This window comes from Tupaia chinensis, unplaced genomic scaffold (assembly GCF_000334495.1).
Source record: "Tupaia chinensis unplaced genomic scaffold, TupChi_1.0 Scaffold000063_1, whole genome shotgun sequence".
Lineage (NCBI taxonomy): Eukaryota > Metazoa > Chordata > Mammalia > Scandentia > Tupaiidae > Tupaia > Tupaia belangeri.
The window spans coordinates 5,854,381-5,865,360 of NW_006159521.1; the positions used below are offsets into that span (position 1 = coordinate 5,854,381).

General features: G+C 44.7%; 1 long non-coding RNA gene across 1 annotated transcript; it reads left to right on the forward strand.

Moving 5' to 3' along the window:
* The first annotated feature begins 2,852 nt into the window (after positions 1-2,852).
* LOC102494427 (uncharacterized) lies at positions 2,853-5,695 on the forward strand. Its single transcript, XR_333526.2, has 3 exons — positions 2,853-3,036; positions 4,354-4,462; positions 5,357-5,695. It is a non-coding gene; the product is annotated as an uncharacterized LOC102494427 (long non-coding RNA).
* Positions 5,696-10,980: the final 5,285 nt, after the last annotated feature.

Sequence of the window (10,980 nt, forward strand, 5' to 3'; positions counted from 1 at the left end):
TGGAGAGTGCACATGCCCTATGGCAAAAACCTCTTAAAAGCTGTCGGACATTACTCCCTGATGTGTTTCTGTAGAAAAATCAGGCTCACATTTCTTTGATCTCTCAAGAGACTCTGGAGTTGCAAATCTGGCCTTGTGAAGCAGCCGGGTACTCTGCCCTACAGTCCTCAGAGTTGACCTGCTGCCTGCTTGGGAACACTCTTCCCGCTTGGGAACATAGACCCTTCATTCATTCATTCATTCGTTCGTTCATTCATTGAGTGAGTTAGTTTTTGCCTAGGGTGCACGCATTCACTAAAGCTGAGACAGAGATAAGGAAAGTGAGAAATCACTTTACACCCAACGGGGGATGGCCATGCCGCAATCCTTTCTCTTTCATTCTCCTCTCAGGATTTTGGGCGCATATGTACATGTGCCCAGTGTGATTTTTCAAGCCACCAGGTCTGGGACTTGAATAGCGATTGGTTATATGGTAATCTAGTCCCTTAATCACCATGCTACTTGCTGGCTCCATAGTTTGTTTTTTTTTTTTTTTGAAAAGAACAACTTACTTGAAAAAAGTTAAGAAAAAAAGGAGGAAGAGGAATTTTTTTTTTTTTTCTAATGTCTGCAGTAAGATGCGTGTGTTTGGGATGCTGGAAAGAGAGATAAAAAGAGAGGGAGAAAGCACCCGTAGGGGGATGGCCAGACTGCAGTCCCTTCTCCATTTTCCTGTTTGGGTTTTGGCAATGCACACAGACACACGCCTAACCTGTCTTTCAAGCTGCTGGGTCCAGGACTTGATCCATATAGTCGGCCAGGTGGGCTCCAGCCGCTTTAACCTCCATGCCATCTGCTGGCCCAACAAAAAGTTTTTGAAGCTGAAAAATTAGTTCTTTATTGCAAGTATATTGAAGATTTTGTTTTCTCACAGACTAAGAATTAAAATAATCCAGATGTGAAATGAATTTTAAAAAAAATGTTGCCAGAGGGCACATGTGCTCACCAGATAGAGACAGGCAGACCACGAGAAAGGGAGAAATGTGAGAGCATCCTGCTGGGGAATGCTCACAGCACAGTTCCTTTTCCTCCAGCTCTCCCTCCTTTCAGGATGTTGAGCACACACGCACACACGCACACACGCACACACACTGGCATGGTTCTCAGGTGCTGGCCTGGTCTGGGGCTCCATCTGTGAGTCAGCCATGTGGGACCCAGGCCCTTCAACCACCATGTCACAGGCTGGCTGTGAAATGGGGAAAAAAAAAAAATATATATATATATATACACACACACACACACACACACACACACACACACATATTTGTGTTACAAGATGATCTAAACTTTCAGATGCATACTGGAACAAAATGTTACAAATATGGTAAATTGATTGTACAAAGAAAGCAAAGCTCTCCCTTTTTAAAAATAATGTTTCCTAATTGCCAGAGCATGTGTGCACTCACTGGAGAGAGAGAAAGAGAGCAAAAGAGAGACAGAGAGAGAAAGCAAAACCCCACCCCTCACCGAGGGGCATAGCCATATTGCAGTTCTTTCTCTATTTCTCTGTCCTCTCCAGATTTTAGGCACATACACGTACGTACTCAGTGCTTTTAGGTTTACATAGCCCATGTATTCGGGGTCACAGTTTAGCAGTAACAGCTGTGCTGGTAGCACTCTCGCCATCCTGCTGTCACCAGAGCCCCCAGAGCAGACATGGCCAGCTCTCTGACCCGGGGACTGCGACGTGTCTGCTCTGGGGCACCAGAACAGGACCCCAGATCCCTGCTTCCACGGTCTTCGCTCCAGTGTGTTTTCCAAGCCACCGGGGCCAGGCTTTGAACCACGGTTGGCCATGTGGGCTATGGCTCCTTTAACAACTAGGTTCCAGGGCCAGCCCTTCAAGTCGGCAAGAGTGGTAGCAGGTAGGGTTAGTTGTTGAAGGCTGGATGTGACCTGGAGTTTGGGCTGCTTTGGCAATTAGCTGGTTAATCCTGAGGGTAGGAGGCTTCCTCTGGACTGACTGCATGATTGGTAGGGGAGGAAGTGGTTTCCTTCTGAGACTGTGTGTTTGATCTGTTGGTAATAGTGGGGGTAGCTACCTTTCTGGCTTTCTGAAAATTAAGAAATTTGCTTTGGGGATGAGGTTCTCTTCTCCAAGATCTAGGTGGGCAAGCACCGGGATTGGTCTCTACTAAGTGAATCCCAAAGGGGTTGCTGACAATTAGTTCCATAATCCTGCCTGACAGTAATTTCCAAATGACATTTTTCTCCTATTAGGGCAGAAGGATTGATTGCTTGCAAAAATGTTAAATGGTACCGTTGACAGGACAAATGGGCACCGAAAGTCCTTAATTAGGCCACTGCGAAAGCGAAATGACCAGCGCATGCGTGACACGGAATCCTCCGCCGAAGTTCAGCAAGAGGATTTTTGATTTGCTGTCGCTGGTCCTAACAGCAGAGCCAAATCACTAGCTTCCTGTGGAATCTGCAACAGAACGTCAGAGCATGCATGATGTGATTAGCTGCACCCGCATTCTGCCCACACCCCCGAATCTCCTCCTGCCCTCCTCTCCTCCCACCTTCCTCCTCTCCATAGCTCAATCAGCCCATGTATAACAAATAGCCATTTTCCCCCATGCCTTATGCATCAGGGCTTTTGCTTTGAATTTTAACAATATTTTTTTAACTAGCTGAAAAGTGAATATAGATGTGAGAAAAGCAAAAAGAGAGTAGAGAACTGAATATTCTCCTCCCTGGTAATCTCTATTTTATACTGGGAAGATTTGTAGTGTAGGAGGAAGTGTGACAATAAGGTTATTATTCTTTATTGATTATTGTGCTACTTTTCTCTGCCAGAGGAGCCCTGGACTGCAGATGACTAGAAGTGCGTGAGTCCTGCCACTAGGAACAGCTGTCGTCTGGACAATAGCAATTACGATGACCAATTAGTGAAAAAGTGGTTCAAAGAATCTGTTTGCCCACCGAGTCACAGCTACACAAGGAAGATGTTTGAAATGAACTTGTGTTCCGAAAGCACGTTATCCCTCCTCCCGGGTGCGTCTTGTTTATTTTTTCTATTTATGTAGTCATTCGCTCTATAAACATTTATTCCAGCCTCGCTTAGGGCCAGCTCTGTCTGAGGCTGGAGATACTGTGGTGAAGAAGTCAGACGTGGAGCTTACAAACACTGACAGCTCTGGAGATAATGGGAGTCAGACAGTGGCAGAGCCTTAAAATGTAGCGCTCTGGGAGGCTGACCTGTAGGGGAAGGTTCCCGGTTCGTGCCCGGAGACCTCCCCGAGTAGGCTGGACATGCATGAGCCTAAGATCTCGGGCTGGCTGAAGTTAGGGAGTGGATCTTGGCATCAAGGTTCTGTTGAAGGTGCCTGTCTCTTTCTCTGTTCTCTCTCATGGAAGAAAGAAATAAGTAAATAAAAATAATCTTGATAGGAAGAAAAGAAAATGATTGGAATAATGAATCACAGTGGTGGTGCAAGCCTAAAGGAGAAGCGTAGTGCACAGTGGGAACGTTACTCAGGGGAGACCTATTAAGACGAAGGATGACGGGCTTATTGTCTGGAAGCTGCATTTAGTCTTGTTTAGTAGCTATTAAAATACATAGATTAATATATATTATGAAATCACGTTTCTGGAAAGATATTTGCATAGGCAAGAGTAACCACGTGTCCAGAGAAGACAGGGTGAGTGGATGCGGAAGTCCCTGAAGAGCAGTGCAGTCATTTAGACAGAAGATTGCACTGCTGCGTGATAAAGTGGTAGCCACCACACTGGAAAATCATTCAGGTTTGTTTTGCCAAATGAGCTCTAGGAAGTGGTGGTCTTCATGCTCAGAGTAAATTTTCCAGCTTCTCTTAAGAAGAATGAAGTTGACCAGATGCCAGATAGTTTCAGTTGGATTTCCCCACGCATTTCCTTTTGCAATTCATTTATTTGAACACATTTATTTGACAGGCTCTTACATGTTTCTACATTATGTTATTTATTTATTTAATTGAGAGATTTTTTTGCTGTAGAGCATGTGTGCTCACTGGAGAGATAGACAGAAAGCAAGAAATCATCCACTAGTGGGGTTGGTCACACTGCATCCCTTCTCCATACTTCTCTTGGAATTTTGGACACACACACACACACACACACACACACACACACACACACCTGGCATGAGTTTGAAGCCACCAGGTCTAGGATTTGAACCATGGTCAACTATGTGGGAGTCCAGTGACAAACATTACACCATCTGCTGGTCCCATGTTTCTCGATTATGTTTGATCTTGCTGATTTTAGCATAGTTTCCTCTGAATTCTAGTTCTGACATCCACAAACTTGGCTCTTCTGTCTTTGTGTCATCAGGAAATTGGTGAAAGGTGCCTAGTTCGGCTTTGTCCTGACTGAATGGAACGGGCCACACACATTGCTCAGTGCATGCTCCGAGGTCTCCCTGCAGGCTGACTCGCTCTTGGTAAGGAGTTCACCTAAATTTGGATTCCCAGCACTTAGCGGTCATCAGTGCTGTATCATGTCGGGCCAATTAGTTAGGCAGGAAACCAGGATTCCCAACTGCCAAGGAGAGGCAAGTCCTCATGAAGTAGGAAGTGTAAAAGTGGATTAGGACTTAAAAACATTTTATCTGTGCCAGAAACTATGAACTGTAGGAGAGGCATGCTTGGGAAGCTAGAACTTCTTTCTTTTCTTTTCTTTTCTTTTTTTGAGAGGTTTTTGCTATAGGGCGTGTGGGCTCGCCAAACAGACAGAGACAGAAAGCGAGAAATCACCCCCTAGGGGGAATGGCCATGCCACAATCCCTTCTCCTCCATTCTCCTCTCAGGATCTTGGGCACGCATGCACACGTGCCCGGTGTGAGTTTTAAGCCACCGGGTCTGGGACACGAACCAAGGTCGACTACATGGGAGTCCAGCGACATAGCCATTATGTTAACTGCTGGTCCCTAGAACTTCTTTCTTGAGCTCCAGACCCATGTGTTCAACACTATATACACTGACCTTCCCTGTCAGGTGTCCTATGGGGACCTCTCACCCAATGAGTCACTAATGGAAGCTCATCTTTTCCCGGCCCCAGAACTGTTCCCTCTACCTTTGCCATCTTTCAATAGTTTTGCTTCTATTCTGGTCCATTGCTCACATCACTATCGGATCTTTCCAATAAATCTCATGTTGTGTCTTTGTTGTTCCAAATGTGTTAATAGTTCCCTCTCCAAATGCACAATACATTCCAAACTCTTCTGCATTGAATGAAAGACTCTCCGTGATGTGACCTTGTACTAACTTGTCCAGCTTCACCGCAGGCTCACTATCTGGATAATGTATATGCTGGACTTCTTCGTTTTCCTGGACAGGTTTGGCTTCTCATGCTCTTATCCTTTCATGTTTTATTACCTTTGGATGGAACCCCATTCATTTACCAAACAGCCCTCTGTTCGACCTCCTAGCTTCACTTCCGGGGCTACCGTCTCTGGAAAGACAGCAACAAGAAGGCTTCACAGACTTCCCTGACTGACTCATAAGCCTACCTCACTGCTTAGATTAAACCATGTATGCCGCCATCTTGGTCCTGGTCATGGGTATCATAATAGTGTTCTTCTGTTGATGCCAGCGTCCAGGCTATTCCAGCTTCGAATCTCCAGCCCCAGTGCATCCAGCTCATGGAGGGTGCATATGGAAGGAAGGACAGCTGAGTAGACTATAGGTAAGGACACTATGGGGAGAAGACAAACAGGGATTCTTTGTGGGTCTGGACTGGGAGATAAAGACAGACAAGTTTCCCATTCGTCAATGCTGTTGCTGCATTTACCGGATCCTGTTTCATCCATCCTATGGCAGACGTCATGGTGCGGCTCTAGCCATTCTTCTGTTCGTCCCTTTAATAATTGAATCTGGGTACAAAGCTACCTAGCCTGAACTACATTGTTTCCTTACAGGATTTAGTCAAGCATCAAAGTTTTTTTTAAAAAAGAATTATGTTATTGTAAATTTATTTATTATTATTTTCCAATTTGCAAGAAAGAGAGAGAAGAAAAGTAAGAAAAGAAGCCATCAGGTCTGGGACTTAAACCCCGGTTGGCCATGCGGGAATACAGTGCTTTTAACCACCACGCCACCTGCTGGCCCCTAAGCATCAAAGTTCTATTCAATGGGATGTGAGAGGAAGAGATGATTGACAATTTCATGTTGTGCCTTTAGAAACACACTGTCCTAGACATTTTCCTGATCTGCCTTGTCTATTCTGTAGATACAGTGGAGGATGTTAGAGCATCTATTTGAACCTAGTGATGGAAACCTTGAGTTGAGGATGGCAGAGCTGTCCCACCAAGTTCACACCACTAGCTCACAGAGCGTGAACCAGGAAGACAAGCTTGTTTGTCTAATCCATAGTAGTTTTGAATCCCTTTAGGACTGTTCCAAATAAGAAATATACACTTCAAGAAGTTGTGTTACCATTTTTCCTTTTTTTTTGTTGTTGTTGTTAGTTTTTGACGTAGGGTACATGTACTTGCCAGAGACACATAGAGAGAAAGAGAAAGTGACAAATCATTCCGCCCCTCCCCACCCACAAGGAGATGTTCCACGCTACAATCACCTCCCCTCCAGGATTTTAGGCACACACCCAAGTGCACCCAGCATGATTTTTCAGACAACAAGTCTGATACTTGAACCACTCAGTCAGCTGTGTGGGATCCAGTGCCTTAACCTCCACACAACCCATTGGCCCTAAGAAACTGTGTTTATAAACTGATCTTTGATAGTTAGCAAAGCATAGCCTGGCATGTACTTTCACATGCTCATTTTATCATGTACATTTAAAAAATTATTTAAAAATTTTAAACAAACACAATTCTAATACTGTAATTGCAAAATGTGTTTCATACCTTTCCAAAAAGTAAAACAGTATTACATTTAGAATTAAAATTAATTCTATGATCCTAATTCTTTTCCCCTCAGAAGCAGTTTCTATTCTGAATGTGAGTTTATCAATCTCTTGCGTATGGAAATACTCTTAACTACAACAAGGGGACTTTGAAAAGTTCATGGGAAGATGGAATTAAAGTACAGTTTATTTTGGTGTAAAATTTTTTTTTTGAGGGACCAGCAGGTGGGATGGCAGTTAAGGGCACTGGACTCCCACATGACTGACCACAGTTCAAGTCCTGGACCTTGTGGCTTGCGCGCGCTCTCTCTCTCTCACTCTCTCTCTCACTCTCTCTCTCTCTCTGTGTGTGTGTCTTGCTCTGGTCAAATTAACTATAATAATAAGTAAAGAATAATTTTTTAAAAAATTGAGATCAATAAAAACATTTTTTTTTGAAATCCAGGCATAGATTTTTTTTGAGAGTTTTTTTTTTAATTGCTATAGGGTGCGTGCGCTTGCCAGAAAGACAGAGAGAGACAGAGAGACAGAAAGTGAGAAATCACCCCCCCCAGGGAAGATGGCCACACTGCAAGCCCTTCTCCTCCATTTTCCTCTCGGGATCTTGGGCACACACGCACATGCACCTGGCGTGAGTTTAAGCCACCGGGTCCAGGACTCACACTGCGGTTGACTACATGGGAGTCCAGCGACATAGCCATTACGCTAACGGCTGGCCCCTCAGGCATAGTTTGTTTCATAACACTACTTTTTCACAAACTTTTTGAAGGTGACTATTTATATGCCTCTAAATATATGTAGCATTTTAGCTTTAACTATTTGCACTTGCTCTCACTGTAGGAAGACAGAGAGGGAAAATGAGAAGTCACCCTGCAGGGGAGATAGCCATGCCTCAATTCCTTCTTCTCCATTCTCCCCATGGGATTTGGGTACACATGCACATGCACTCAGAATGGTTGGTAAGCCATCAGTTCTGGGACTCAAACCATGGAGTCAGCCATATGGGCATCTAGCAAGCTTAACCTTTAAGCCACCTGCTGGCCCCTCTAAAGTCTTTTTTTTAAAAAAAAAAAAAAAAAGAGGTCGTTGCCATAGGGGACATGTGCTTGCTGGAGAGACTCAGAGACAGTGAGAAGGAAAGTGAGAAATCATCCCCCAGGAAGGATGGCCATGTCATTCCCTTCTTTTCTCTGTTCTCCTCCCAGGATCTTGGGCATGCACGCTCACATGCCCAGCATGATTTTCAAACCACTGGATTTGGGACCCAAACTGTGGTTGGCCATATGGAAGTCCACCGACGTAACCTCTATGCTATTTGCTGGCCCCATAAAGTCTTTTTTTTTTTTTTTTTTTGAGAGGTTTTCGCTATAGGGCACGTGCGCTCACCAGACAGACAGAGAGAGACATAGAGATAGAAAGCGAGAAATCACCCCCCAGGGGGGATGGTCACGCCGCAATCCCTTCTCCTCCATTCTCCTCTCGGGATCTTGGGCACGCACGCACACATGCCTGGCGTGAGTTTTAAGCCACCGGGTCCGGGACGCGAACCGCGGTCGACTACGTGGGAGTCCAGCGACATAGCCATTACGCCAACTGCTGGTTCCCCGTCTAAAGTCTTTTTAATAAAAACACTTTATATTCTCATTAATACGTTAGGTTGTCAGGAAAGTCAAGATGTCTTTTTATGTGTTTTTCTATGCAAAAATGTGTCATGTCTTTCCCGATATCCAGCAGTGCCTGAATTCTTTTTTTGAGAGGTTTTTGCTATTGGGCGCGTGTGTTCGCCAGACAGACAGATAGAAACAGAGAGATAGAAAGCGAGAAATCACCCCCCAGGGGGGATGGCCACGCCACAATCCCTTCTCCTCCATTCTCCTCTCAGGATCTTGGGCACACACGCACACGCACCCGGCATGAGTTTAAGCCACCGGGTCTAGGACATGAACCGCGGTCGACTACGTGGGAGTCCAGCGACATAGCCATTACGCTAACTGCTGGTCCCAGTGCCTGAATTCTATCCCACATATCTGCCAGCATATGATATTGGTAATTTGATGAGTTTTTAATGTTTATTTTTATTACTACTAAAATTAAGCATCGTTTTATTTGTCCCTTGACCATTCTAATTCCTTCATCTAGTGCATACATCCTATATGAAATCTCTCTCTCTCAAAAATAAATAAATAAATAAAATAAGCGGGACTGGGCCAGCAGGTGGCATGGTGGCTAAGGCACTGGATCCCATATGGCCAACTGTGTGGTTAGAGTTCTAGCCCTGGCAGCTTGAAAAACATGCTGTGGATATGTGCATGTGTGCCCAAAAGTCAAGGGAAGGAGGAGAAGGGATTGTGGGTTGGCCATCCACCATGGGAGGTGATTTCTCACTTTCTCCTTCTCTGTCTTGTCTCTCTCCAGCAAGCACATGTGCCCTATCACAAAAATCTATAAAACAAAAACAAAACACACACACACACACACACACACACACACACACACAAAGAAAACAATACACACTGGGCTGTCTTTATAGTACAGAAGTAACACTGTGCAGAAGAAGCCCCACCCTGATCAGTCTGAAATGTGCCAGCCATGTGAGTGAGTACCCAGGATCCAATGGGCTAGAGGGCTGGGAACAGGGGATTGTGGTGTGACGGGATCCTGCGGAATGTGTACCTTTCTCTCTAGGTCTCTTTTATTCTCATGTGTACGTTCCCATGCTCTCTCACGAATAAAAAGAAAAAACATGTAAAAAAAATAACTGATTGGGCCAGCCAGGTGGCATGATGGTGAAGGTGGCAGGATCCACGTTGCCAACTGCACAGTTTCAGTTCCAGACCGGCAGTTTGAAAAACACACTGCGTGTACCCATGCATGCGTGCATGTCCAAAATCCAGAGAGGAGAATGGAGGAGAAGGGATCGCCATAGTCATCCTCTCTGGGGGTGGCTTTCTATTTCCCTCTCTCTCTCTCTCTCTCCATCTCTCTCCAGCAAGTGCACGTGCTCTATAGTGAATTAAAAATAATAATAACCAGAGGCCAGCAGATGGCATAATGGTTACGTTGCTGGACTCCCACATAGCCAACCATGGTTCAAGTCCCGGACCTGGAGGCCTGAAATTCATGCCGGGCATGTGTGTGTGTATGTGTCCCAAAATTCTGAGAAGAGAATGGAGGAGAAGGGATTCTTAAGAAATTTCTTAAGAAATATGAAAAAGCAATAAAATACCTCCCTGGCGAGGGTGATTTCTTCCCTTCTGTCTCTCTGTCTCTCTCTTTCTCTCTGGCAAGCAGGGAACCAGCAATTAGTGTAATGGCTATGTCGCTGGACTCCCACATAGTTGACTACGGTTCACGTCCTGGACCCGGTGGCTTAAAACTCAAGCTGGGCGCGTGTGCGTGCGTGCCCAAGATCCCAAGAGGAGAATGGAGGAGAAGGGATTGCGGCATGACCATCCCCCCGGTGGGTGATTTCTCACTTTCTGTCTCTATGTCTCTGTCTGTCTGGCGAGTGCACGTGCCCTATAGCGAAAACCTCTCAAAATAAATAAATAAATAAAAGTCTTACCTCTCTCTGGCAAGCACACGTGCCCTATAGCACAAGTCTCTCTCTGGAAAAAAAAATTGTGATTAATACATTGAAATACAAATGACAAAATGGAACATTTTGGAGATGGCCACTGAATTTGAGCTGTGAAATATTGCCCCTTCAGGGACTAAAATTGAAGAGTCCCAGACCCAGCGGCTTAAACTCATGCTGGTCACATGTGCGTATGTGCCCAAGATCCCAAGAGGAGAATGGAGGAGAAGGGATTTTTCACTTTCTGTCTCTCTGTCTCTGTCTTTCTGGTGAGCACACATGCCCTATAGCAAAAACCTCTCCAGAAAATATTTTTTCAAAAATGAAAAGAGAGAGATAATTGAGCAAAACCAATACTTGAAGAACTACTAATCATGGGTTTCCAAAAAAAATGAAGAAAACATAAAACATACAAAATCAGCTAAAATTTGAGAGGTTTACAAATCCAAAACAAAATGAAAGAGAATTACATCTCAGCTTCTCTAGAGAAAACACAAAGCACAGAGAATTTTTAAAAA